Source organism: Paroedura picta, chromosome 13 (assembly GCF_049243985.1).
Source record: "Paroedura picta isolate Pp20150507F chromosome 13, Ppicta_v3.0, whole genome shotgun sequence".
NCBI lineage: Eukaryota > Metazoa > Chordata > Lepidosauria > Squamata > Gekkonidae > Paroedura > Paroedura picta.
In genome coordinates, this window is record NC_135381.1 from 49,325,082 (window position 1) to 49,331,017 (window position 5,936).

The 5,936-nt window shown below is 44.8% G+C and overlaps 1 long non-coding RNA gene across 2 annotated transcripts; it reads right to left on the minus strand.

The window, feature by feature from the left end:
• Nucleotides 1–2,390: 2,390 nt before the first annotated feature.
• On the minus strand, nt 2,391–5,936 carry LOC143822649 (uncharacterized). 2 transcript variants are annotated; one of them, XR_013226225.1, is made up of 4 exons: nt 5,401–5,936; nt 4,300–4,488; nt 3,503–3,691; nt 2,391–2,506 (listed from the first exon to the last, which is right to left on the minus strand). It is a non-coding gene; the product is annotated as an uncharacterized LOC143822649 (long non-coding RNA). The 2 variants fall into 2 exon arrangements; XR_013226224.1 differs by lacking the exon at nt 5,401–5,936 and having other exon boundaries at nt 4,300–4,821.

A 5,936-nucleotide genomic window follows, 5' to 3' on the forward strand; every position in this document is an offset into this window, starting at 1 on the left:
TGCTGCTTGCTGATGGTTGCCCGGAGACCACTGAGCGGGGATCCAGGTTCTTGTCTGCAGAGATGACCCACAGGTTAAAGAGGTGGACGTCACTGGTTTTGCTCTTCTCTGTTTGCTGCTCCCCTGCCTGCTGCACTTTTCCTTACAGCTTTGTTGACTTGTAGAACTGATTTTTGTTTTGTATTGTGGATGCCATTAAAGGTTTTGTATTGCATTGTATTGTATTGTTGTGTATTGCTTAGGAGATTGGACTTGTATGTATGCATTTATTTATTTATTTTTAGATTTATATACTGCCACTCCCCAGCTGTTCTCATGGTGGTTTACATGATAAAATATTAAAAATACAATAAAACCCCATAATTTACCCAAATAACAATTAAAAATTACAACAGGCAGCAGTGGCCATCCTCTATAATCAATTCTAATCCCATCGTGTTCAGCCTGAGGCCCGACCATCCCTCCAGTGAGAGGGGGAGCTGGTCCGATAGACCCTGGGATCCAAGTTGGAAATCCTGGACCCTGCCCTGGCCTCAACCGTATGCCTGGTGGAAGAGCTCCGTCTTGCAGGCCCTGCGGAAAGCTGGTAACTCCAGCAGGGCCCTCAGCTCTTCTAATCTGGTGAGCTGGATTAGATTCCATGTTTCCCCACATGCAGCCAGCTGGGGGACCTTGGGCTCGCAACAGCACTGATAAAGCGGCTCAGACCGAGCAGGAATATCAGGGCTCTCTCAGCCTCTCCTCCCTCACAGGGTGTCTGTTGTGGGGAGAGGAAAGGGAGGGCAACTGTAAGCCGCTTTGAGACTCCTTCGGGTAGAGAAAAGCAGCATAGACGAACCAATTTTGGCTTTCCAAGCTATGGCCTCATCTGAACTGTTTTCCTGGCAGTAGTGACAGGGGAGGCTGCTGCAGAGCCTTAAGGGAAGCAGGAAGGGCTAGCAGGAAAGACGAGGCCTAGAACCAGGCCCATCTTGTAATGAACCCCTATTTCCTGCCCCACACACCCTTCTCATTACACCTCTAATCCCCTGTAGCCTCACAGAGGGGGGTCCTGACCTCTCCTGCACCCTCCCGCTCAGCGGCACTTGCAGCCCCCCCCCCCTTGTCCTCAGCCATGGATTTCCAAGGCTCACTCTGCCCCGGAGCCCTTACATCTAGCTATGCATTTCAAACACTCTCTCGGGATGCTCCTGCCAGCCAGGTTGAAGTGAGGCTGAGGGGAAAGCATCTTTGCACCTTCCTTCGATCAAAGTGTATCAATGATTTTCGCAATCCTGTGTGAAAGCCCAGCCCCTTCCCAGTCTCTCGGTCTCTCTGTCAAAAACCGTGTTGGTGGGCTCTGAAGGCCAACTCCTTCAATACACGACTTTTCCTTAGAGTTCCGATTCGAAGCCCGAGAGTGATGTCGTGGGAGTGAGTTTACGGGGGCTCTACTTCTCGGCTCCTGACTCCTCTTGCCCAAGTCCCGGCAGAACAGCTGGACCTCCTCCTCCTCCTCCTCCTCCGGATGAAGAGATGCTTTTGCTGCAGCCCCCAACACTCCTCCACTGCCTCGAAGGAGTGATGGGGAAGCTCTTGGCAAAAGAAGAGCTGTTTGTTTAAACCCTGCTTCTTATAACCCAGAGAAGTTGCATGGCGCATGGAACCCCTGCAGAAACTTTGGGTACCCACCTACCCAAACAGCCCCAGTTGAAGAGGAATGTAGACAAGCTGGAGCGTGTCCAGAGGAGGGCAACAAAGCTGGTGAGGGGTTTGGAGACCAAGACGTATGAAGAAAGGCTGGGGGAGCTTGGTCTGTTTAGCCTGGAGAGGAGACGACTGAGAGGGGATCTGGTAACCATCTTCAAGTATTTAAAAGGGTGCCATATGGAGGAAGGAGCATTCTCTCTTGCCTCAGAGGGACAGACCAGAACCAATGGGATGAAATTAATTCTAAAGAAATTCTGTCTGGACATCAGGAAGAAGTTCCTGACTGTGAGAGCTGTCTCTCACTGGAACAGACCCGGGTTTTACCTCCATCACCTTTAAATAATTTTGGGTAACCATTTGTTTATAATATTATAAACCAAAAACCATAACCCTTCATGTGTTCTTGAGTTGGTGATAGTGCAGGCCCTGGGGAGATTTGTTTCTCCCCACCTATGTACCCATGTACACTCAAGTACTATGTTAGCATTTACTCAAGAAATACGGAGAGGTTTTAATAACAATACAATATAAACTTATTATTTATTAAACAATTTATTAAACAAGTGTAAACAAACATTAAAACATTAAAAATATTAAAACATTAAAAACATTAAACACATTAAAAGCATGAAAAACATTAAAAACAGTAAACACATTAAATCCATTAAAACATTAAACACATTAAAAGCATGAAAAACATTAAAAACATTAAACACATTAAATCCATTAAAAACATTTTTAGAAGAACTGTGCCCTCCTTGTCACTGTTGGTCTTCTGTGCCAGACTCATCGTCTTCCTCCTTCCTGATATTTAGCCCTGGGGGTGGAGAAAAGGGTAGTTAGTCCAAAACCCTGATGAATTGTCTAGCTGATATTGCGGGGCAATGATCTTCCTGACACTGAAAGAAGTCCAAGCTTGCCTTCAGATAGCTCACTCATTGTTGCCCTTGAGATAGGCGATCAGTGGTCAAGGGGGCTTGCCTATACAAAATACTCATCAGTCTCCCTTCCAGATATCAGCCAACTCCTCTTATTCTTCCCCTTTCATTTTGTGCAAATGGGTGAATGCTCCCTCTCACCATGAAATCAGAGAAGCAAATATCAGGATGGGCTGCGGGGGGTGGCGTGAAAGGCCATGAAGAATAAGGCAGAGTGCCCTTGACCCGCCGCACTCAGTGCCTGCACTTAGGGGAGAAGCTCAGTCATTATGCTCCAGATGAAAGAAGTCCAGGCATGCCTGCGCACAGGGGACTCCTCACTGCCCTAGAGAGAAGGTCAGTGCTCAAGGGTGCTGGTTGACGGGAGGTAAGCTAGGGAGGCCAACCAGGGGGTATTCCGCATGATGGGAAAGTTGGTGGAAACTCGCTAAAAACGTTTCTTTTCAGATCTCTGCACAGGATAGTGAATTTACTCCGTGAAAGCAAGCAATTTTATTTTTGAATTGCATGTTGAACCCTGTCTTGGGTGTTTTTAGCGTGGTTTTTGAAAGTCACTTTTCAGCTACTTATTTTCTGCTGCCAGCCTCGGACACTCTGTTAGAGATGCAAAGCTTTAATTCTGTTATACAACTCCTCCCCAGTAACGACATGCACCAATGGGCACAATATGGCTTTATGGAGGTTTTCCATCCCTGAATTAGACAGTCCAAGGGAAAAACTACTTCCTGGAAACACTGTCCACATTTCCAGCAATCGCATTTCTGTATTTTGCCAAATGCGTGTTGTTAACCACTTCTCAAGAGTTGAATCTGGAAAGGCTATGAATCTCTGTCATTGGTCAGCAAGTGGAAATCTGGTGGGCGTGTTGGTCTCACCTTCATTCCTAATAGCTACAACATCATGGCACCCTACTTTCCCACTGGCCCCTCCATGGGGCGGGTTTCCAAGACGCCTCCTTGTTCCCTTCGGGGTGGTTGCCATTGGGCTTCCTGGAGCTCCACCAAGATTGGTGACCCTTGGGAAGTCCAGCATTTGCACCATAGAGGTGGAATGCTCACGAGAACCTGTGGGGAGGGAAGTTTAGAAACCTGGTTAATGGATCACAGAATACTTCATCATTATGTTAGATACAATTAGTTTAAAAACAGTGGATCCAAACCCTGTATTAATACCAAGGAAACAACACTCGGCCTGACATACAGTCCTCACTTTAGCTGGCACGCTGAGTCAGGCTAAGACCAGGGAGTCACTCTGGATGCTTTCACACATGCAAAATAATGTGGTTTCAATCCACTTTAGCACCCCATAGCAAGCGGATTGTGCCAATCCACATGGCAAAATCCAGTTGCAAAGTGCACTAAAACGGGATTGAAAGTGCATTATTGTGTGTGTGTGAAAATACTGAATATCATGAAACTTGCTGGGTTTCCCTGGGCCAGCCATGATCTGTTATCCCACCTGCTCTGCACAGGACTGTTTGAGAATAAAATGGAGGAAGGGGGAACAACATCTATTGCCTGGAGTGAGAGAAAAATGTTCTGACAGATAGCTAAGGAAAGGCACTTTTAAAAAAGATTTAAAACATTCACAGGCACCATTTTATTAAGTAAAAACTCAATTACAATTACAGAGGCAAAATACCCTTTGCAGAGTTACAGAAACATTTAGATACCTTCTTGCCAAATGTTCTGTGCTTCTGTCCAAAAGGCAGTGTTCGGTTTGTCAAGGTGAAATGAAGCCCATGATTGAGAGTGAAAATTAGGTCTGTGGAAACATGCCAACTTCATGTGATTTCTGTGCAAGCTCATAGATACCACCTTGAAACCCCCTGGCCACTGATGATGAGGTCTTGCATCCAGCACTACAAAAGAAACAACAATGGTATGAAATTTAGAGAACCCAACAAGATGCTTCAGTCTAAAACTTGTATGCCAATTCAGAAAGTAGAGAAGGAATTTCACTGATAGGCATCCATCATTGCTACAGGTCAGCTTTGGGCAGAAAGAGTGAAGTAGCAGTATCAGGAACTCCTTTTTGTGGCAATCAGCCCTATTTAACTGTTCAAGGACTTCAACCAACCAGGCAGATGAAGTTACGTTTCTTATCAGCTTGGAAACAACGATACAACGCACTGAGTGGGTTCCTTAAGAACCAGGGCTGTGGATCTTCCCCTTGTTTCTCTCCTGCTTGCTGTCTTTTCTGAACCAGGAGCGTTGACTCAGACAGGCCAGGGAAGTTGTACTGAAGACAAACTTGCCCTCTCCTCACTCCTCAACGACAGAAGAATCAAGAGGGGCAATTTTTGCTCTTCCTCTCTCATCTGTGCAGCCTCCCTGACTGCATGGCTCTGTTCCTGTGTCCCACATCCCTGGAAGCAGACAGGTAACAAGGGAACATTGACTACATATGGATTGCTGGATTCAACTCATTAAAACTTAAGGACAGGCGGACTCTGGTGGAGAAGTGAGTTCGTTTTAAGAACTGTGAAGAGCCTATACATCCTCTGTGCCCTGTAATACAGATGCACATATAGGCTGATTCAGGAGCTTTCTAGACTTCTGCTTTTTAGCCAATAGAAAAGGAATATTTGCCTCAAAACAATTATGCCTTAATGTTGTGAAGTTCTATAACAAATTTCCAAGGTATACATGAATCTTTAATATTAATGTTAAAATTTACATGTTTGGTGTATCTACAGTAAAATTAACAAGGTTCAGGGCTAAGTCTAAAATGTAGGTTTTAACTGAGTTAAGAAAATCACTTTAATACATACAGTGCTGATGTGAACTTTCTTCTACTATATTGACCACAGTTTTTTTGGGGAAATATGGAACAGGGCCCCGGGTAGATAAAGCACTCTTGCTGGTATTGAACTGCTGAATAAAGAATTCCTGAAACTTCATCCCTATTTCGATGAGATCTGAAGTAGTTGATGTGGAAATCCTTAGTTGAAAAATATCCCTGGACAAATCTCCATGGACAAATATTTCACTAGAATGCAAAAATGAGAATATCCACCAGGAGTTTTATTACAAACTTTCTATATGAATACAAAAATACTTGCATATAACTCTTTAATAAAAAGAAATAAAAAATGGCGTTACACTTATATGTAACTGTTGTTCATCGAGTGTTCTTCTGTGTACACAAACATGGGACTATGCAGTTGCAGACCAGGTACAGAGAGAGCTACCAAGCTTTTTCTAAGATTTTTCTAGGGCCTAAGATTGCCCCCCCCCATTTCCAGTGTGTCCACGTTCCCACCCAAAGCATCATGTGTAGAGATGTGGAGAACTCTTCACTCAGTTC